Genomic DNA, 22,898 nt, shown 5'->3' on the forward strand with positions numbered 1-22,898 from the left:
AGTACATCCAACTCTGATTGATTGACCAATAAGGAGTTGTTCCAGGTATTCATGCTCACAGTTAAAACATTGAACCTCAGAGGAACAGCGATGTTCTTTCAGCTAAACTGTCAAAATACTTTGATTTTTATCAGCAGTAAGAAAATATTCCACACCCTGAGTGGCCTATCTGCAACACCCATCAGGCTGCAGTAAAGGAAAGATGTATGTCTTCTGTACAGCCATGATTCTTTCCATAAGTTTCAAGGACACATTACGCAACATGGGTTTAGATGGAAAACTATCAATGCGAAACAACTTGAGAGCTGGAAAACAGCAAGGCTGAGGGTTTAGCAGCTCTGATTGTGTAACGTTGAGTACTTTCACTAAGGCGAGTTCAATCATGGAGGAACTAAAACCTGTTCAATTAAATCGGAAATATAAGCTATAGAAAGGAGAGCTTCCACTCAACCTGTGGCCCTTTTCCCTTCATAAACCACCTAACTTTCTTCTGGTAGTGGAAGTTATAGGTTATAATTGCCCTACCTCACTAGGATATTACATACATTTGATTACAACATCCATATAATTGCAAATATTGTTGCCATAGTAACACCTGTGATTGATGGCTTTGTTAAGAGGAATTGTTACACGCCATTAAACTGCAGTAATAGTGCATGGCAGTCGTCTCAATAACCAGGGACAAAGCAATTACCAAGTCATTAAAAAAGGAATAGACTAATACAACATGGTGCACACAAGTATGAGTGACTGGCCTCAAGATTAGTCCTGGCAAGTATTTTTGGATATGATTTGGACAGACTCTGCCTTCCGTGGGGTACTTTATATTTCTTTCTCTTCTTTTTGCAGTTAACTGCTGATTTAGAAAGGTTTTTATAAGGTCTGACTCTTCATATAACAAATACTTGTGTATTTGGTTCCTCATGGTACAGATGTTCTAGGAGCGTCAGCTTCGATGCTTCTTTCCACTGCGATGACATTCAGCTGTTCATGAATCGATGGCCATCCAACCCAAACCCGAAGCCAGAGGCAGAGCACATCAGGACTGGTAATGATGGAGAGAATTCAGAATTCAAATGAGAGAGAGCGAACGATAGATAGATAGAGAGACAGAGAGAGAGAGAGAGAGAGAGAGAGAGAGAAGTGAGATGGAATGAAACAGATGTGCTGTTGTTTGGAGCGAGCAGCATGCATATGGGGTGTGCACGCACAACCACACACCGTCAGCCGCGAAGCTATATACACGTGCATCAACAGCAAAGTCACTCAATCATCCCAGTTGAGGGCCAATCCATCTATTGCTGGTTGACTGGGATCCAATCACCATTCCCAACAGGGCCGGGATGAAAGAATGGCAGACAGCCTGTGAAGAAGCCCGGTCTCTCATCGTAGATTGATGGGACAAATCTTTGGGTGGTTTGAGGCATCCCATATTGAGACGAACATATCATAAAAAATCTCTGATGTCACACGCCACTTGAAAATAGGCCTTTAACCTTCATTTTGATAAAAAAAAAAACCTACTCATAAACTGTCCCCTATGGTGAGCTCTCGGTTTACTGCAGATGAGTTTCTTCACATTGCACTTACAGATGCCTGTATGGTTTTGATTGATTGGCTGCTTCTGTGCTTCTGTGTATCTGTCAGGTATATTTTGTTGGTAGCAGCTGTTGTTATGCGGTAGATGCAAAGAAAAGAAAAAGTATGTTAATTATGTGAAGTGTGTTGAGACCTGCAGTTTAATTGACTGTTAATGACACATTCTGTGCTTGTTTGAAATGATGAATGTCAGCTATGTTTTGTTGGGTCTGTTGTGCAGTGAGACCACCGTGGGTCGCACTGCACTCAAAATAAATCCAAACTCGAGACACATCTGGGAAAATGACCCTACTTCTCACTTGATTTATTGCTTCGGTAAACATTCGGCACAGGAGTTTCTCCTCTCAGTTGCTAGTTTCAGGACTTATTCTCTATGATATGACTTTATTTCTAAACGACATTCCCATTTTGAGAGAAATGAACAACAAAAAAATAAAATCCAGCTCTGTTTTAGGGCATTGCTACCTTGTGATTGACAGGTTGTATCCATACAATGGCACTAACACAGTGGCACCCTCTTCCATTTATGATGCTATCTGGTTCTAACACAACACAGCAGCCCACATTCTCAAAACAGCAGTCTACAAACAAATGGGTGATGTCACAGAATAATTCACATGTGTACAAGAGAACAGCAGCAGTGAAGAGGAAAAAAAACTTTCCAAGGATCAAACGTTTGGACTAATGGATGAACTGAGGTCCTATTTATCGCTTCTTTTTAGGAGATAATTAAATTTTACTGGTTGATAGAAAATGTGAACGAGACACCAAAAAGGAAAATAAGGAGATAAAAAGAAGTTAAAGAAATATTTGTGTTATCAGCTTGTAAGAACTAAAGATGGACATTAAATTGAAGCTGAGGGTTTTTTTTGAGTTCAAGTTGGACAAGCAAGCAACTAAATTAATCATCACTTTTCCATTACTTATGCTTTTTTTATTCACTGGCTGCTTTAAAGCAGGAGGCAGAGCCTTTAGGGAAAATCCTTGGGAAAACCCCTTAGTGTTCCTTTAACTGCCTGTGAATAATTTATTCAAAAATTGTTATTTTTAACAACTCCATAATATTAATTGGCCCTTGCTGCATATTTTGTATTCGTGAGTAACCCCTTTTACCTAACAGACAGAAGCCTTTCTGTAAATGTAATCAGCAGCAAAATGAAAACTCAGGATGGCTATTCATGAGTCCAGTTAGCCTGCACATCCGTTTTGCCAGTACATTAATGGGACCTAATGTGGGTGTGTGAGAAAGCTGCATTGCCAACATTCGGAGTAGGTGCTGCTGGCTCCAGTAACAATATGTCCATTTAGTCTGTGTTTGCAGTCATTTTCATAAACAGTCAGCCAGATACAGCTACAGCGCCCAGTAATCACTGACACACGCCCCGATATTCATCAGTTTCAACCATTCCTGCTGTTAACACGCAGACAATAACATGCATTATTTATCTAGTGTCAAAATTGGTTGATCACATGATGTCGTATCTGCTCCTAATGTGAGTCTGAGCTACCCCGAGGTAGCATCCAGTAAGGCTGTCAGAGCAAATGTCAATAGTCTTATTTTATTTCAGCGTGAAAAAAAAAACAAGTCACAAAATATACTAGAACTAGTTTTTTCCTCCTTCCTGCACACTTAGCTTCTAACTCTCATGTAACCACACAGCCAGTTCCTCACAAGACAAAAAAAAATACTGTCATTCCCCAGTGTGAAAGGCATAATTTAGTCAACTTCCAGGAGAGACAACCCTAAAATATCACACGTGGTGGTGCACCCCTTTTAACCATCACAGATCAAAGGTTTCGTTTCTCTTGCATTAATGCATCAGCTAAATAAACATCTATTGTATTGAATTCTAAGTGTAGTGTGGCCACTTGGTGGCACTAGTAAACACACACACACACACACACTGTATAATATGTTTTTGTACATAACGTTAAGACAGTGTAATTTACATGTAAAACCAATGACTAATAATAAGGCTTTGGTTGAGTTTTATCTGCTACTATGACCACTGTATGCATGTATGTGTCACATTAAAATGTAGTGAGTAATGAAAGCATAAGGAGTATGGACTGTGTGTGACCATGGATAGATGGGATCATTCTCAGCGAGTGTCACCCCATTTTCAGATATAACTTAAGTCTGAAAAAAAAGTAATGGATACAGTGCTTTGTACAACCTTTTCCATGAGCAGTTCATCTGAACTCTGACTAATTGAATCTGTTCCTTTTGCAAACTGAAAAGAAAATGGAGGTGAGCAGGGTAACAGGATTTTCAGCAGGCACGAAGGGGGACTAAGCCAAGTGTCTCTTCTGACTTAGCTAGAAAGGCCTAAATGTAGAAATTACCAGGAGTGGGAGAAAAGAAATCGATTCACACAAGAATCGTGATTCCTATCTCCTACAATTCTGAATCAATTCACAAACGTCTAAAAAGCAATTTTCCAAATGGTAGTTAATAATGTGTTGACAGAACAAAAAACAAAAACAAAAAAAAGAATTACAGTATGAGGCCAGTGCACATAAAAGAGTTGGTCTTAAACTCATCTTTTAAAAAGGCAGTGGTTGACTGCTTGCATGTATTGGTCCAATTAAGACTAAATTAAGGCTAAATTAAGCTCCTTTTTAAACTCAAAAACAGCATCATTTTAAGTAAGTTTTGCTGTAAATGCTTTTACTGGCATGTATCATGACTTTATATCACTGTGTGCATTTATATTGTGAAGCAACACTAATGACTGTGGAATTTCTAACAAAAAAGGTAGAAGTGTATTATGCTTGTGTTTTCTTTCAAGAATGAATAGCGTTTATTCAGGTCAATTTGCTTCTTTAGCTCCACAGAAATACAAGGACAAAAGAGAGTGGGAGTGCAGAAGCAAAGGTTGCAGATTCATCACTGGACAAATACAAAGACCAAGAACCTTTCTCGGCAGATCAAGCACTAGGAAGAGTTTTTATTGCAAAAATCCAGTGTTTAATTCCTAATGTGAAGATAATGACCACACAGCAGCCAAGATGCAGCAGTATATGGAGGCTGTTGTCAGGCAAAACTGCCATTTGCTTTTGCTGACATCCTAGATTGACAGGAGCAATATAATCCTCATCTCTCCTGTCTGTTTATTGACATGTGCTAGAGGATCAACTTCTCTGCACAGCCTCTCACTTCTCCTCCTGTGAAAGCTTTGCACACAAACAGTGCAGCGGCCTATTGAACAGCTCAGTCAAACAACAGCTGCAATGTTGCTCTTGTTAATGCAAAGAGGCACATACTCACATTGGAGCAGTGCACCAGAGGGAAGAAATGCCTCAAGACAGACACCTACTGAGCTCTGGTCCTGTGGCTGCCACGGCGCTCTTCAAGATCCGGCATAAACCCGTAGGTGCCAGTCTCTCTCTCTCTCTAGCTGTTTAATGACAGCGATAACCTTGAAATGCTTCCTACAGAGGAGGAAGAGTTTCATTTCACAGCTTTTTGGGTCTATGATTTGTATCAAAGCAATTCTTTTTAGCCCTCATCAGGCTCTCATATTCAGATGAACTGCAACTTGCATGCCTCTTGACTTTTGAAAATAATTTCTGATTTGCACCTTACAGTGAAATTACAGCTACTTAATATTCTCATTTGATAAATTGCTTATTGTTATTACTGTACTTAATGCCTGAAAGAATATAAATTAAGTCAGAGGCACTTAGAGAACTGACCAATTATAGCACCGGTTATACAATTAGGCTTTGCAGAAAAGGCTCTGCTCTTTGAGGGAGCAGCAGCAGCCGCCGCCGCTGCCGCTGCAGCAGCAGCAGCAGCAGGGATTCTGCTGAGGGAGCTTATTTCCCTAATGAACATGCATAAACATAAATCTCAGTTATATCAACAATACAACATATAACACAGGAAGAGGAGGAGGTTGGGATGGTGGTGGCGTTGGCATGAGCGTGATCAATCAAATGAACGAGTGTGATAATGTCACTTCATAATGTCCTGCATGAACGTGGCTGGATGTTGCTGGCAGCACAGCGGTGACAACAGTGAAGCCTGACAACTGAGTAACATGTATCCTCAATTTAATCATACAATACAACTGAAAAATTATAGGGTGTATACAGTTTGCTGGTATAACCTAAAGCCAAGCGTTGCATGTATGTATGTAAAATTAATAATGCATTACATGGAAATCACCACAATCACAAGGCTGATCAATTGTTGTGCATTAGTCGGATATAGAATCCATTTGTTTGCACAGCAGTGAGATTGTTAATGGATCAAACCAAAACATGACGTTATGATAAAGGATGTAGTTTTCTTCCAGCCCAAAGCATTTTTCCCTCAAGTGCACACGAGAGAGCCTGAACAGATCACGTAGGCAAAAGCATTCAACAGCTTGCTCTGTGTTGTATTATGCTGCCCAACTATGTGAAATAGGCAGCATTTGCATTCATAAGGGGTCTCTGAGAACACCAAATAAAGTTATGCTGTAGATTCCCAAGAATGCATGAGGGGCACCACAGATCATACCAAGCAGCAGCCCCCACACTGATGAATGAAGCCAACTGCAGCTGCTGCAATATATTGGAGATGACACGAGCGAGGACGGCTCCATACGCAAAACAACCGAATCACCAGGATTTGGAACCATGATGCAATTACTGAACTCAAAACACTTGGATATCCCTGAACTCAAACTGGAGTTCCACTGAAACCAAATAATAAATGAAACAAGTAAATTCCAGATACAAACAAATCTCTCAGGTGCAGACTCCACAGTTGGCTTTAGGGAAGAGTGAATGCTTGCTGCTTAAAAGGAAAGGTGGGGGGGGGGGGGGGGGGGGGACAAAACAGCATCAGTGGTTGTGTTTCCATTTCACAAGCAAGCAAATTTTATGTGTGAATATTTGCAAAAAGTATAGTGCACCGTATATGTATCTAAAAACTAGTTCAGCATTGATAAAATGGGCTTCATATCGCTTCCAGGAGATGGCAGTATTGGTAACGTTAAGCATGTCTGGGGCGGTCGTAAACGACGAAGAAGAAGAGGAGGATGTACCATGTCACAGGAAAAAAATGGCCTAACGTGTTGAGGAATTACATGTGGTACAAGTTGTGATTTTTCTTAAGTTGTAACTTGTATTGTAAGTGTTACTTGCTGTCGTAACAGGAAGGCAATTTGCTAATCAGAGCTTATCCAAATTATTATGTTATGTCTGATCTGAACATTTACTTCTTTTTTCAAAAAAATGCAAAAGTAAAAACCACCTGAAATGACACAATTGCCATCACCTTTCTCTGATGCAGTGCTTCAAAATACATTTACTGCAACCAGACATTGTGGCACTGAACGCCATGCGATAGTAATTATTTTTGATTATTGTGTTTTCATGATGTTCAAAGTCTAAACTGTAAATGAATACAAAATTTGATTCATTCACTTCAAAATAGGCTAAAAACACCTCAGTGTCATTGAACGTTATAAAAGCAGTGAGTGAGGAGGAAGGAACAATGACTTCAACATTCAAAGGATGTTTGGCAGCAACACAGAGAGCGATACCCCTGAGGCAACAGAGGATGCTCTCAAACTAGCATCTTCAGCACCAAATTCACTTCTGCACATCATGATGAAAAATCCTTAAAAGGAGTTTTTTCAGTCTAAAACACAAAAAAAACAACCCTAAATCCTGCTTCACCCCCACTGATGACGTATAACAAACGAATACCCAACATATCCTCCTTACTGCTGAAACAACAATATGTTGTAAACAATTCACTCTTTTTTTATTGTTGGCTAAAACCCAAGAAATGACAGATTTCACAACACATTTCGGTTTGATATTTCAGTAGTAAGAGATCCAGAGAAACATATGTTGTATATTCTGCCACCCAGACAGACTGACATATTATTGACAAATGGTTATTAGTACTTAACATCAGGGAGGAAAAACTGCAATAGATGAAAGGCGCTGGGAGACAGAGAATTGGCAGAACACATATAGCAAATTGAAAGGCCTTTCCTTCAGATGTCACAGTGTGAGACATTCAATGGGCTGACAAATCTGATTAAGCTAAGAAGACCATATGATGCTCTCTTTCAGATCTGCACGTTTTCTTCATAACCCTCCAACGACAAAAATGTTCTCATTTGCTGCAGTATCACAATTCACCCCCTCTGTCTTTTAGCTCTGCCTCACAAAAGCACCCTCCTCTCTGACTGGTCCGGGTGTCAGGAACGCACTAAAAACTCAAACTACAGTCAACATTACTGCAAAAAAGACTTCCACACCAAAATCTTAACCACTGCTCACGTCAACAGAAATCTGATCCATGTCAACCAGCAAGCCACTGATGATACAACGTCCTCAAGCCTGCAGGTGGAGCCACATTAGCCATGCAACAGGCTGAGGTCGAATCCAACATGCTAACCTACAAAATAAACTGTGAAACAACATAAAATGTGGTGGTGCTATACTCACATCCTGTAGGAATACAGAAAAGTAGCAGAAGAGAAAATGGATTATGTTCAGGAGCAATGTTTGTGAAATTGCAGATGTTTAACATGCACTCAAAAGCTATAATCCCACAAAGCTCGATATGGTTTCTTTGAGTTAATGCAAATGAAATGATCACTGCAAAAATAAATGCTCATTGTTCAGAGTATCAATTTATTTCTAACAAGGCCAATCGCTTCCACGATTCTCTTTGAAGCTGCAAAAGCTGAGTGAGTCATCCTCGCTCATACGCTACCTTCACAGGTCAGACAGTCTCTAATAAATAGGTCCATCTCTTCCCTCAAAGACCAAACTCATTGGAATGCTCCAAAGGCTCACAGGAGGAAGTACACACAGTCCTTGACCATGATACGCTGCTCAAAATGTAAATGAGCATAGGACAAGTCAGCAATGAATATGCAGACACGTACAAATTTATTTTTGCTTATCTAATAAATCAGTATTTTGTTTATTGGCATTTTGGCAGACTCCAGATTCCAATACCAAACCACCACAAAAGTGTCGTTTTCAGTAGATCAGTGGGATAAAATGTGAGAAACTAAGGTCAGAAACATCAGTGCACATCCGACTACCATCATGTGCATCAGTACAATAAGTAAGAGGAGCAAACCTTCCTCCACTGTCTGAGATTTCAGGATGTGATGTCAGCAAGAACATTCCATCAATAATTAGAGAGGGATTTTATAGTAGGGTGGCCAACAGAGCATAAATCCTTTATTACAAAGATTAATGCACATTTGAGAGTTCAGTGGTATGAAACTGCAGGCGCTGAGCTACAGAGGTGTGGAAAAGAGTGATACAATCCGATGAGTCATCCTTCGCCATATTTTAAAAAGGCGGGTGAGTGCATGTGAGGTGTTCACCACTGAATGACTGACCCCTAAAGTGAGGGAGGGGATCCAGTGGAGACTTGTCCTCCTGGTCACAGCAAATCTGTACATAGTTGTTCTCTCCTGATGGGAATGGTCTCTTCCAGGATGGCGATGCCCCCTGCCATAGGGCACGAAGGGTCACTGACTGGTTTGATGAGCGTGAAAACGATGTGAATCATATGCTACAGCCTCTGCAGTCACCAGATCTCAGCACAGTTGAACACCTACAGGACATGTAGACAGAGCTGCTCTCTTCCATCATCGAGACACCCAATTGGGGAGTATCTTTAAAAAAATGCAGTCCCATCCCTCCTCTTGTGTCCCAGAGACTTTTACAATTCATGCCAAGGCCAGTACAAGCTGTTCTGGCAGCTCACGATGGCCCAACACCTTACTAAGACGTGTTTTTGTCCTGTAATTGGTCACCTCTTTGTCCCGTGTCAAATTTAGCACTTTTATTTCTACCTATGAGTGCGGCGTGGCTCAGAAGTAGAGTGGTTGTCGAGCAACCAGAGGGTCGCTGGTTCGATTCTCACTTCCCCCAATAACCTAATTGCTCCGAATGGCCCTGTGACGGACTGGCGACCCGTTCAGGGTGAACCCCGCCTCTCGCCCAATGTCAGCTGGGATAAGCTCCACCCCCCTGCCCCGCGACCCTCAACAGATAAGCAGTATAGAAAATGGATAGATGGATGGATGGATTTCCCTTGTGAGGTCAAATCATAGGTGAGCAGCTACAAATGCAGTCATACAACATACGGTTCACATCATTCTAGACACATTCTGCTGTGGTGAGACTTTCCTTTGTAGTCAGATGAATGTCCTAGGCTGGGATCTGGGCCAATCAGGCCATCATTTTATGTTTTTCATTTACTTCTGGAACGCCAGCTGTCAGAAATGTCTCATCGCTCTCATTAAAACACAGTAATGACTTTCAAATGCACAATAACACAAGCCAGAAACCAGTGGTTATATTTTTAGTAGATTTACTTCTGCAAACTTATAATGAGAGGACAAGAACACCAGCAGATTTAGGATCTGAGAGGAGGGACAAGAAAACATGAGGCGGGCATGATACTTGTGCACGCTACATTGTTTTCTGCTCCATTCAAGATGAGAAACTAACCAGCAACATTACTGTCCCTGTTTAGCAGCAGCGTCTTAATATGTTACTGCTTTAACATGTGTGATTTAAAGGTTCAACACAGAAGAGGTCGGTCAATTAGAACGCGATTCATTTTCAATTAAAAATAATCTCACTCATTTTTGAATTCAACTGGACTTAACTTTGATGCTTGTTTGGTTGCGGTACTTCCTTTGGCAGATAAATTATGCCTACACGTTCAGATGAGATCAAAGTGTCTCCGCTGCAGTGCAGCTACAAAAGCACTGATAAGATTTGTAGCGAGTAAAAGTGAGAAGTACATTTTTCAGCCACGCTGTTGCTTATTACTGCGGCGTTTCCTTATTTATTAATTGTGCTTGCTTTTGCCTTTTTTTTTTTTAAATCAAATATTAGAAGAAAGCTGGAAATAAAACAAACAAGGCCTTGTGTCAGGAAAAAATAAATAAAATGTTGGGAAAGTGTTGTAAAAGGCGTTGATATATTGCACTGGGATTTTTTCTTAAATCAAAGATTGATGATCTTTTTCATCCTAAAAGAGAGAAAGATAACAAAAACTTGGAGCAGCTTGCTTCATGTGGCTTGGATCAGATTCTCAACAGGTCCTTTGCCTCTCACTTCAAACCCAAGCTTGCAAGCTTTTTTTATTGATGGGCAAGTCATGACTTTTCCTTCTGTCACTTCAGAAAATCCTTTCACTTCACGCTTTTCGTATATGAAAAGAAACCACAAGTGTACAATGCACTTTTCTTTTTACTTTGAAACATATTCACTGAAAACAGAACACTATATAACAATAAAAGTACAATAAGGGGAAGGTGTCCACAATGTTTTTGCCATACAGTTGATCAAAATGTGGAACAGAAGCTGTCCGAGCACTTACACAGAAATGTGACCATTTATGATGCAGTCTAAATCAAATGTTATCTGTCTTATTTTCCAATTCAAGAGCTGCTCTCACAGCCCTATTCAGTGGACTACAGATACATAAATATAAAATAGATCGTAGTGAGTGGAAATCACTTGGTTGAACACCCACAAACCAGCAAGCCCAACATGTTTCAGGGGTTTATATGACATATATACTGGATGCATAAATCATAGCTGCGATATTCAGAATACTGTTCTTAATCTTAAGCATTTCTTAGATTTTGCTCTATGCATAAGGCCCAAAAAAAAAAAAAGAAAGAATACCAGGAAGGATTAACCATTCACTGAGCAGTCTCTGACTGAGTCACATGAGGTGGGTTAGCACAGAAGACTACACAGCAAAGTGAGGGAAGGGGAGGAAAGAAAGCTAATCAACATGCTGAAAAAGGAAACACAGTGGAGCTGCCAAGCCGGCAGATAAAGATCTGTCTGACACGTAGCCTTTAAAATAATCCACTTGTAAATACACCATTTAGAAACATTAAGATCCAGCTTGAAAATTAGATTTTTCTGAAGGGGAGGGGGTCGACACATGGATGTGTAGAAGATGGATGATAGCAAGGGCAGGTAGCATGTGGAGACCTCTGAAACATGGAGACTTTAGATGTCACTCATTAAAACCCAAAGCAACTGCTGCTGATCCTCCAGAGAGTTCCAGCGGCTTCATTGTGAGACAAGATGTGAGCTTCCTCCCTGCCTTTCTGTAGATCTTACATAACAATGGTGAAACAGGACTGGGAATTTTCTAGGGGTGGGGGGTATGTGGGGGGTGTACTGCAACACTAGAAGCAGGTGATGTTGGCTAAAGCCTTCTCTGTCAGTTTGCATTTTAAACGCTTCACAAACTAAGTCAAATCCAGTTTGTGCAACCCTTGTTTGCAATCTGACTTTCCTGCCCCCTGGTTCTGCAAGGACCTGCAATTCTAATGAGAAAGAGCTAAACACAATCACAGGGAAAGGCATGCTTGATGGTAAAACATAAGCTGCTTTTCACACAAGTACCACAACCATGAACTTAACTAGACATTACCCGCAGGGGCTGTATGTGAGAACACAAATGTCCAGATCAGTTGGACCAGACATTAAACAGACTGCCAGCTCCCTGGTACAAAGTCTGGGTAATGTCCGACTGAGGCCATGGTCAAAGACTGGAGAATTCACAGAGAGGGAACGCTTGTGATAATGCCATTTCTTTTGACTGGTGAAATTCTGTCAGAATGCAGAGAGCTGACGCCAAAACTGTCTGAAAATTTGAGTAACCACACGAGGCTCGTCCTGATCGAATTAAATACTGGCTATTTGACACAAGTGCTCTTTTTGTCCAATCTCTTTGCCTGCTCAACCCAGGCGCCATCCCTTGCCTAAACAAAATGAAAGTAATAAGCAGTAGGTACGATCAAGTGAGTCCTATTTTTCTCCTATGGCTTCCATTTTGTCAGTAAGTTTGCTGACTTAATAATGAGACGCTTGATGCTTGTTTGTGTGAGAAGCAGCAGGAGTTTGTCTGAATAAAAAGGGACCAAAAGATAACTCTCTTCACAGAAGCTGAGTGAAATTATTAGCTGCTAATTACTATGTGATAAGGCTTTAAACAAATCTGCCCTATTTGGAGCTTCTCGAACGTTTTCAGTTTAGTTTCTTGGCAGTATTTGTGAAATATTAAACTCAGGACCCGAAAAATAAAGGTGACAGACTTGCGACCTCCACAATCCCTGGAGGAGGTTGAAGTGTACAAACTCTGCACACACACTAATTGGCATTTCCAAACAGCCAGTTTTTGACTTAAAATTCAAACTGCTATTTTCTATAGCAGTTAGAATATCATTTTTAGCTCTAGAAACGATTAAGGCTTTGTTTCGTTGATTTCTGGAAATCATCTTGCCTCCATTTGTGTCTCACGACCCTCAAAGGGGTTTAAGCCCCCCTTTCGGGAACCATTACTCCTGGCAATATGAGCTGGCTGGAAGACAGAATTCCAAACTGGTGGTTAGATCCAAAGCTCAGACATGGATGTAATAGGAGGAAAACAATTACAAGTTTTTAGCTGTCAAAAAGCTCCTAACGGAACTGCAGTATTTCATAGAGGAGACATTTATCCTCATATTTCAAGGTAAAACGGTACAATTCAGGACACTGTCTATTTTTCTCAGTGTTTCCAACTTCAACTCAAGGATAAGATGCATATCTATGTATGGCCCTTGACAAATACAGATAAAGTTTGAGAAATTGCTTGTTCTTTTACTTGATGTATTAAGAACGATAGGCTGTTTCTTTCACACCAAAACCTTTGCATCAGAATCTGGAGGTTTCTTTTCCACACCTCTTGTCTGAACGCGTGGCCAAATATGAGGCGAGGCAGGGAGCAGAGACGATGCATGAGTTTGTGAGCATGCTTGTGCATGCAGTGGAGGTGAGGGCTCATACCTATACAAGAAAAGAGCAGAACCGTTCAGCCCCTCTTGAGCAATAAATCAGTGCCTTGGTCAACCTGGCCAAGAGCATTTTCAAACCCATTTGCAGAAGATAATGCCAGCTATTCCTCTGAGCCCCAGGGACAGCAGAGCCAACCTCATGAATCATTACCCTTTTAGGGGAGCTGCAGCATGCATCTCACCTTGCTGTGTCCATAGGGTCCTCTTGACTCTTCCTGGTGGGCAGAAACAAAATGTGACTACAAAGGAACACGTCTGAACTATGTCAGAGGAGTGCCAACAACCAGGATGTGAAGGAAAATGGCTCGGGGCCAGATATACACAGGTTGGAGAGCGCAGCAAAGACATGGACTTGGCTGGTCCTGTTACAAAGCACACTGCGCCTTTCTACATTGAACTAAACCTGCAGCTGATTGTGTAATCAGCTCATGTCACCCCTCTCTAACTGTAATTTGCAGTTCCCACAACTGAATGGAATCATTATTCACAGGCACAACTGAGAGGAATCGTGAAGCCCCCGACCGACATTAAAAGGCGATCAGGAACCAGATATATAAGATGCCATCGAACAGAGATAATTCGTAGTAAATCTACACCAGGAGAGATGTGCTCTTTCGCCACAATGGTTCATGCATACGTAGATTTATATATAATCAGTCTCTCTCTGCAAATCGCATCCCATGTTTTAGCACAAACTAAACATTTTAACTCCCCCCATGAATGCATATGCATCAGTAGGAAAAGAGCAATTTGCTATGTTGTACTCCCAAAGTGGGCTGCAAGGTGGTGCAGTGGTCAGCACTGTGGCCCCACAGCAAGAAGATTCTGGGTTCGAGTCCCGGCTCGGGCACGGGATCTTTCTGTGTGGAGTCTGCATGTTCTCCCCGTGCCTGCGTGGGTTCTCTCTGGGTACTCCGGCTCCTTCCCACCATCCAAAAACATCAAGAGGGGACGAGGTTAATTGGATACTCTAAATTGACCGTAGGTATGACTGTGAGTGTGAATGGTTGTTTGTCTCTGTATGTTGGCCCTGCAATGGACTGGCGACCTGTCCAGGGTGAACCCCGCCTCTCGCCCGTTGACGCTGGGATAGGCTCCAGCCCCCCCGCGACCCTTAATGTAGGAATAAGCGGAAGACAATGGATGGATGGTACTCCCAAAGTAGGCAGAATTATCTTTTAGCCACGTGACGTTTGCCATGACACGCGTTCTGAGAAAATTACAGTTTAAACGGATGCAAACGTGTGTTTGTGGGATGATTTCAGTATTTTGGAATTCGGCTACAAACAGGCTGCTTTGCTTTTAGCTGGTTCATCACAATTCACGACAGAAAGCATTTGAAAATGTTGCTTTTAATATACACTCATTGGACAGGTAGGATGAATGACTTTTTTTTAAGTTGGCTTTTTACTTCAAGCTTTTATTACACTTGGAAGGATAAAATAAGCATGAAAGTAGCGATGCAGTAAAGAGCGTCTTGAGTGAAGCGTTTCCCTTCCATTTTACTGTATTTATACAATTTAACAAATTGTATTTGTTGTAATTCAATTAAGAACCCAGATGCATCTCAGGATTGATTACCCCCCCCCCCCCCCCACACACACACACACACAAACATGAACACACCCAACATCTGCCCCTCAGTGCAGACAGTAACTGAATTTGGTAGAAGAGGGTGGCAATGCCATTTCCACAGTACACTATGAGTTGGATATTGCTGAGAATGCGCACTTTATTTTAAAGTAACGGCACGCTCCATATGGTAGAATGGGTTTGCAGCAGCTCACTTAATTACAAACTGTAGGGGACCAGTGTGTGTTAGGGATGTTAAAGATTAACCACCAAGAATGTTTGTGAACTATTACGCGCGTCAGTCTGTGGGTTGATTTCAATACAATACTCCGCTAACAGCTTTGATAGCTACGTAGCCTGAGGAAAGAAAAATAAAACCCAGCGAAAGAAACTCAACATTACAAACTCCCGTGTAAATTGCGTGACGTTTCTGTTCAGTTTAGCGATGGCACTAGCATGACGACTCCGCCGACAGGCTGTGGCAGAGGTGTCACAATGATGTCATTAAATTTACGCATCACCTGGAGGGCTATGTTGCACTGGGTTGATCTGTGAGGGTGTCCTCTAACACAACTGGCTTCAGACAAACAGCTTTCCTGGTTTGGAGGTCAAATATGTGAAACACCTTATCCAGAGAACTTACGACAAACAATCACGGGGATCTCATTAAATCTGAGTTTCTAATGTGAACAGTCATGACATCACTGATGATCAGATGCTGTATCTTTTATGCCTTTTACATCCTTTAATAGTGCATTTACTTTGATATGTATTTTTTTTACATTTATTTTTATGTCTTATATAATTGAATGTGTCTTTTGTATGAAACCACTTTCATCTTTCACCCAGCGGCAAACGCACAAAATGAGCTTTGGTTGTAAATGTTATGATATGTGATATTGGCCATTTCAGAGAATCTCTGCTTATATATCTGTTCCCATAAAAACAAACAAATAAAAAAATGAATAAATAAATATTCCAATTAATGGAGGGTCTACAGCCACCATGGATGTGATGTAATAGATCATAAGTAAACCTTGTTGGATTGGAAAGCAGCCTTTTATTCAACATCCATAAACATTAAATGTACAATAAATTCCATTTATTATAGATAGCGCTAAATGAGCTCCCCTCCTTCCCACCAGGCTGTAACCTCATGCTGGGCATGCTGTGATATTCCATTACTTTTTGACTTCAGTCAGGAATAAACTACATAATTTCAGCTGTGCCCTACAGTATGTAACCTTGAAATGCACTGCTTATTCTTGTGAGTGTGATGAATGTTGATAATGTGCAACTATGTACCCGGTCATTTATATTATTGGACTTTGTATTTATATAGAAACAGGATACAGGAAACTACTTCTCTTCACACTCTTTTAAAAGTAAACATCCCACTGCTCATTCATTCGCTGTTGTTTCATCTACACGTGCAGGGATGAAGAGGGGAACAGTGACATTGTGTCATTGATAAAAAGTCTTGAGATTTCCAGACTTTTTTTGTTTTTTTCTCAGCAGTGTGAGCGGATTGACTTACAGCATACAAGAATTAGAGAGTATAAAATTTCTGATTTAATGCCACAAATTTTGATTATAGAAGTATTTGTATCATAAGAGTCTACAGTACAGAGAGGGGGGGCACGTGTTTGTGTTTATGTGTGTGTGTGTTTTTTGCAGTAAAGTGGCGAATAGCTTTGGAGTCCATCCATCCATCCATTTTCTTCCACTTATCCTGTTAAAGGTCGCGGGGGGGCTGGAGCCTATCCCAGCAGCTTTCGGGCGAGAGGCGGGGTTCACCAGTCCATCGCAGGTTCAGCACATATAGACGGACAACCATTCACACTCACAGCCGCACCAACGGTCAATCAGCCTAGTCCCCATTTGCATGTCTTTAGACTGTGGCAGGAAGCCAGAGTACCGGAGAGAACCATACACAGGTACAGGGAGAACATGGAGACTCCACACAGAGAAATCCTGTTCCCGAGCCGGTGCTCGAACCCGGAACCTTCTTGCTGTGAGGCGACAGTGCTGACCACTGCACCACCTTGTCGTCAGCTTTGGAGTCGTAAAGCTCTAATATTGACCACATGTCATACAAGCGGCAGACCTGTAATACAACAACTACTTATCAGTACGTGGTCCAACCACCATAAAAGCGAAGTTCCTGTGTTTTGATAGCCATCCGCATAAAGTGAGGTGCCCACATGAGCCCAAGCCCATTAAAGACGACCAGCCTGTACAGCCAACCACCACTTCCATGCAAAGACACTTTGCCACCAAGCCATACAGCTTCTCCAGGTGGAAACCCTGCTTCACAATGTAATATCTTATTATCAATGATAATTTCAGATTGTAGAGTAAATTTTCAATCAATCTGACCATTTGTGAAAGTCTTCACACATTAAAAGCACCAGCTGAGGCCATGGGAGGAACTGGCATCCAAATATATCTTTACAGTTTTTATAAAATTCCACTTAGCCGTGAGAACAGCACCCTCTAAAGCCTTGCTCAGCCTCTAATTCAGTCACTGAATTATTGCATTACAGGGCTTTATTAGAGTCACTTGTCTTCACTTGTGTCGTACATTAAGGTTTAATCAAATCACACCATCTTGAAAAACATCTCCAACACAAGCAGTAGAGGTTTTCTTGACAGTCTGTGCTCCTGGCAGTGGCCACAGGACAACACAGCAGATGAACAGTGAGGTAATATTGAAAATGAAGCATCATCTCACAGCCAGCATAGTAAAACTGTAAAAATCATGTACACAAGAGAGGGGAAAAAACTGAGTAGAATGTGCAAAATCCTGCTTATTCCCAAGAGTGCCATCTTTATTTACTGGTCTTATTCATTGCTTGACCGTGAGCTGCAGTGTGACATGATGACATGCTGTCATTGCTAATGGTCTCTGATGGCATCAAGGTTCTGTCCGGAGGACACAGGAGATGCTCAGAGCCAAGGCCCTTGGTAGCCCTCCATGGATGAAGGGCTGTCATCTCCGTCCCTCACTGCCAAAGAACCCCGCCTACACTCCCTAAAATCCTTTCCATCTGCCGCATCAGCGGGACAGACTGAGTGCAAGCCTTGCACTTTTCTGCCATTCATTGTTGTGCAGCAGAAACACCCAGCTAGTAGCAAAGAGGGCACCAGTGTCTGAGGTTTCACCTGACACAATCATCACATGGGAAAGATAGTTTTTTTGCTCGATTTTTTTTTCTAAAAATGAGACAAGACTTATAGTTACAGTATAGTTCTTACTGATAAACGCTTCTTCTGTCAGTCAGGAAGTAGCTAAAAGCAACCTGGTGGAATGTCCTGACAAAATTCCTTGCTACTAGTCTCTAATTCTTTACAGTCAGCATGATTTTTGCATTTCAAAAGAGCCCACGATCTCCTACTGTCCATGTGCTGGTACGACTGCATTCTCACCAAAAGCAGTAATGGCCTGCACAGAAGTTCCCTTGAGAAAAAGAGCTTTTAGAGACACACAGACAGCAAAAGCTTTGGCGCACCGACAATCTTCCCGTAAGAGGGGGGCGAGCAACATGGACTGTCATGATTCGCTGTCTCGAAAACATTAGAAGTAGCTTAATGAGCGAAGCTCCAAATGCTTCAATCCCATCACTGATGCATCAGAGCATTTTAACCGACAGGAGTGAATAATTAAGTCATTTATAGAGGGACATGTTTGCCATTTCTCAGAGGACAATAAAAGAGTTAATAATTAAAAATAACATGAAGTCTGTGCATGATATGTATGAATTATTTGTTACATTTTGTTTTACAATGTAGTGTTAAAGTCGAGCTTACGCATAAACAAGTCCCAGTCTCTAGCACACAGTGAGGTGTTTATCTTATTGATTAATCACTGATGTATTAGTTTAGTATCAGCCAGTATCCAGCTGTCTGTGTCTGTTTCAGGAGTGACAAAGTCAGAGCAGTAAATCCTCATTTGCTGCAGGTGCTGCTAATATATAGCGCTTATGAAAATGGAGGATCCAGTGTGAAAACTGGCTCGTTGTTCACTGCCGTCAATATTTAATCTGCATAAGCTCTGTGAATTTGTCACATTTCTCTTTCCATTCTTGAAGCATGAAGCATGTGACATTTAAGTCCAGCCTCATAAGACGGCTGACTGTTTGACCTTATGTAATGTTCCGCATCAATTCAGGTGCAGCCGGAGTGTGTGTGTGTGTGTGTGTGTGTGTGTGTGTGTGTGTGTGTGTGTGTGTGTGTGTGTTTGTGAGGGTCTGTGTTTGTGAGGGTCTGTGCGTGCTCTAATTAGACGAAAACCGGCAAAGAACTGGTTGACAATGACAAGCAAAACGAATGATATCAGCCAGTGAGCCACTGCTCCATTTGTCCCCATCCAGTGTTTGTCAGAAATGAAAGAGTGCGTCATCAACGCATTTCTGCTGACGGGGCAAATACACAACAACGACGCTGAGGTCTTACACTCAGCACATGTCTCCCAGGTACATTTACCAACACAAGATGTGATAAAACTGTGTCATAATGTGGACTGAACATCCATCCACAACCTCTATCGTAAGATTTCACAACCCATCAGTGGCAACTTTACAGGACATGAGGCTATTTGTGCTCTAATGATTCATAAAATTCACAGTTGGATTTGATGCATCGCAGCGGCATCATTATTTTATATATTTTTGACATTGAAGGTATAGGAACTGCCCAAAAATGTGTTTTGTACTATAATTGCATTTTCAATTGACTGGATTTTATAAAAGTACATTATTCCAAAATGATGTTTTGACCCATCTGAATTGTTTTGTGTGTGTGTGTGTGTGTGCAGAATATAAAAAACCCTGCACATTACAACCACACAAAACAACCGCATATGCTGTCAAAACAAGATACCAAAGAGAAGGTCCGCTCACTGTTAAGCTCCCAACAGACGAGGAAATGTTTCCATCTGCGAGATCCTCCTCAGGCCAGTGTGCAGACCTACTCTTTCATATCCTGCTATGAATGACTTTTTGTCCTGAACCCGAATATTTAGCCTGAGGGATGCTTGTGCATTATCTCCCTCTTCTGGTGTCAAAAACAACCAAACCACTGTGCTGATCAAGAAATATTATTGCATAGCACTGCCAGTTGTTGGATTTTTTGCATTTATCAGATCAATGGCACTTTGTTGAGGGATACTAGACGCTGCTGTGTTTTCTATCATTTAGTAGGGATGCGCTGAATTTCTGGGCCGATATCAATGTCTAATTTTTGTTGTTTTAAAAAAACATTAAAAATGACTGAACTACAAGCAAGTCTTTTTTTTTTCTTTTTTTTTTACATTAAATTCAACACAATCATTGGCCAATGCCACCTGAGAATGCCATCTTTTAGGCTGTTTCGGTGAATATCTGCCCATACTGGTGCACCCCTTCATTTAGTATCTCTCAACACACTGTGCTTGATGTGACACTTGGTGGTACAACGTGATGTTATAACTTGGGAACGCGTGTCATCCTCCATCCACATAGACAATCACTGTAATTTATTTATGTAGAGACATGAGTCTATGCCGCTGCTGTCAAGAGTCGTCAACATTACATTTCCAACTTGTCACGGGTCCATGAATGTCTGCACAAACTCAGACCTTATCAATCGATCTGTTCCTTCTGCTCGCTGTAGAGATATTTTGATCTGGAGCAACGTGTTAGAGACCTTGAGTTACGCTACGAACGTGGCCCTAAACTTTTTCCCACACTACCAGCAGGCAGCAGACAGGTACACACCTTACTCATCAAGACCCTGTAATTACTCAGTTTGCATAAACATAGTATTCCCTATGGCTAGAGCAGAGTGCAGCTGATGTTATGCTGAACAAAATCGGATTCATATTTAACAGTTTATTTTTGCTGTGTGAGCTTTTTTTTTTTAAAGTAACATTTAAGTCAATTAATCGCATACACACTATACATATTTTTTTTAAAAAGAAGAAGAAGAAGAAAAAAAAAGAGTCTCGGTGCAGGGGATGATGTGATGGGCCAGTTTAAGGCTCTAATTGTGCCTCTAAAATGATTCTCCCTCTTCCAAACTCGCTGTGGCACATTCATCACCAGCACAATATTTCATAATGATTGCGTTTTGCGGATAATTAATGAAGTGCTGCATCAAAGTCAGTTGGAGTAAATAATCTGATTGTGCATGAAACTGAAGTCAACATTTACTGTCAGCTGCTACCGTTGCTGCTAATCAGCTTGACGGAATAAGAAAGCAGATATGCAGGTAGCCTCATAGGTGGTAAATAATGCAACAGCAACTGAAAAGCCAAACCCTATCATACCTGTGTTTGCTGGTTCAAAGTTGTAATTAAGAATGCTGAGCCATCTGGGACATTTGGAGATAAGAGGGATGGCAGATGAATAGTGACAGTTTCCACTCCTCACTAGATTTGGTCGCACATACCGATGGGCAGCTGACGGCACCTCAGGTGCTCATTTAGTGGCTTCCTGAAAGTTAAAATTCCTCATGTCAGAATGACCAAAAAGAAAGAAACCCCAGTGATATTCAAACTTGCTTTCTTGGCTACTAATTCATGGACATGAAATGTTGTTGTTGTTCTACTGCTTTTTTTGCCAACTGTTAAAAAAAAAAAAAAGGCCTAAGGCTGTTCACTCACATTAGAGAAGAGATGGTTTAAAAAAAAAAAGAAAAAAGGTTTTGACCAAAGGTCATGCTTAATTAAATATTCATAAAATCACATTTGACATTGCAACACACAATGTGTTCTCATATCGCAATTAAAGCCATGATGAACAAATTTAGGGAGTCTTTAGTTGTGAAGCGCATGCAACACGCAACTACACATGCTCAGTCGCACAGCGGATGTAGCCTCCTCATTCCCACACCATTATTCAACCACCCGTCCATGCTAGCCACTGACATGTCACAAAATCTATCAAAGCATGCATGAGCTATTAAAGATTTTGTAAAATATCTAAAAAAAAATCAATGGTCCGATATGGCTGACACAGGAAGTGAACATTACAGATCACATACTTCTCAAATGAAGTGCCTGATCCTTGTGGAACAGTTGAAAAAAAAAAATCAATCGAGGTAAATGAGGTTTTTTGAGCTGGTGTAAAAATAAATGATCCAATATGGCTGCCACAGGAAGTTGACAACAGCAACCAAACATAAAAAGGGATCCAATACTGAAATGTGTACACATTGATAGGATTCAGGTTATATTGTTGTTTTGATGTTTTTAAATGTGTTTTTTTATGTGCTCTGTACAGTGACCTTGAGTGCCAAGAAAGGTGCCTTTAAATAAAATGTATTATTATTATTATTATTATTATTATTATTATTATTATTATTATTATGTGGAGGCTATTACAGGTGCAGAAACTTAATATCCAGGAAACACGTCACAGCAGCAAAAACAAAGCTTCTTTTTTGATGCCTTTCACAAAATACCAACATCCTTAAAAGTGCCAACATCTTTCTGCCTTTTGGAGAGGACAGACAGCTCCTCACGCTCTTCTACTGCATTTTGACTTCATAATGAGTTGCTATGTTTTGGTGGCAGAAGTGTAATTAAGGCTGTGTGATCCATTTTAGTAACAGCTACATCCTGACGTCCAGGACCAGACATCAAGCCAGTTCTCTGATTTCCTAAGCACGACCTGCCAAAGGAATGTCTACCTAAACCAGGAACAGACAAAAATGATTAAACTAACATTTGACCCCTCAATGTCACCCTTATTAACTACTTCCCTCAGCAGTACTAACATTGTCTGAAGTCAAAAATCCCACAAGGATCAGTTAAAAATAGTCCTGTTGTGGTAGTGCAGTCCATTTTTAGTCTGCCTGCCTGTTTCCACTTTTCCTATTGCAGGGGTGCCCTGT

The 22,898-nt window shown here is 41.0% G+C and overlaps 1 protein-coding gene across 12 annotated transcripts in view; it reads right to left on the reverse strand.

Annotated features, from left to right (window-relative positions):
• ptprfb (protein tyrosine phosphatase receptor type Fb) overlaps positions 1–22,898 on the reverse strand; it is a 172,001-nt gene that overhangs the window by 143,846 nt on the left and 5,257 nt on the right. The window contains exon 2 of one of the 12 annotated variants that reach the window (XM_086204215.1): positions 21,331–21,496. The exons of the other annotated variants lie outside the window; for them this stretch is intronic. The gene's annotated coding sequence lies outside the window, so the exon portion shown is untranslated. The remainder of the gene's footprint in view (positions 1–21,330; positions 21,497–22,898) is intronic. 12 annotated transcript variants of the gene reach the window in all.

Source organism: Aulostomus chinensis, chromosome 5 (assembly GCF_037954235.1).
Source record: "Aulostomus chinensis isolate RoL2024-O1b breed Wild chromosome 5, RoL_Achi_v1.0, whole genome shotgun sequence".
Classification (NCBI taxonomy): Eukaryota; Metazoa; Chordata; class Actinopteri; order Syngnathiformes; family Aulostomidae; genus Aulostomus; species Aulostomus chinensis.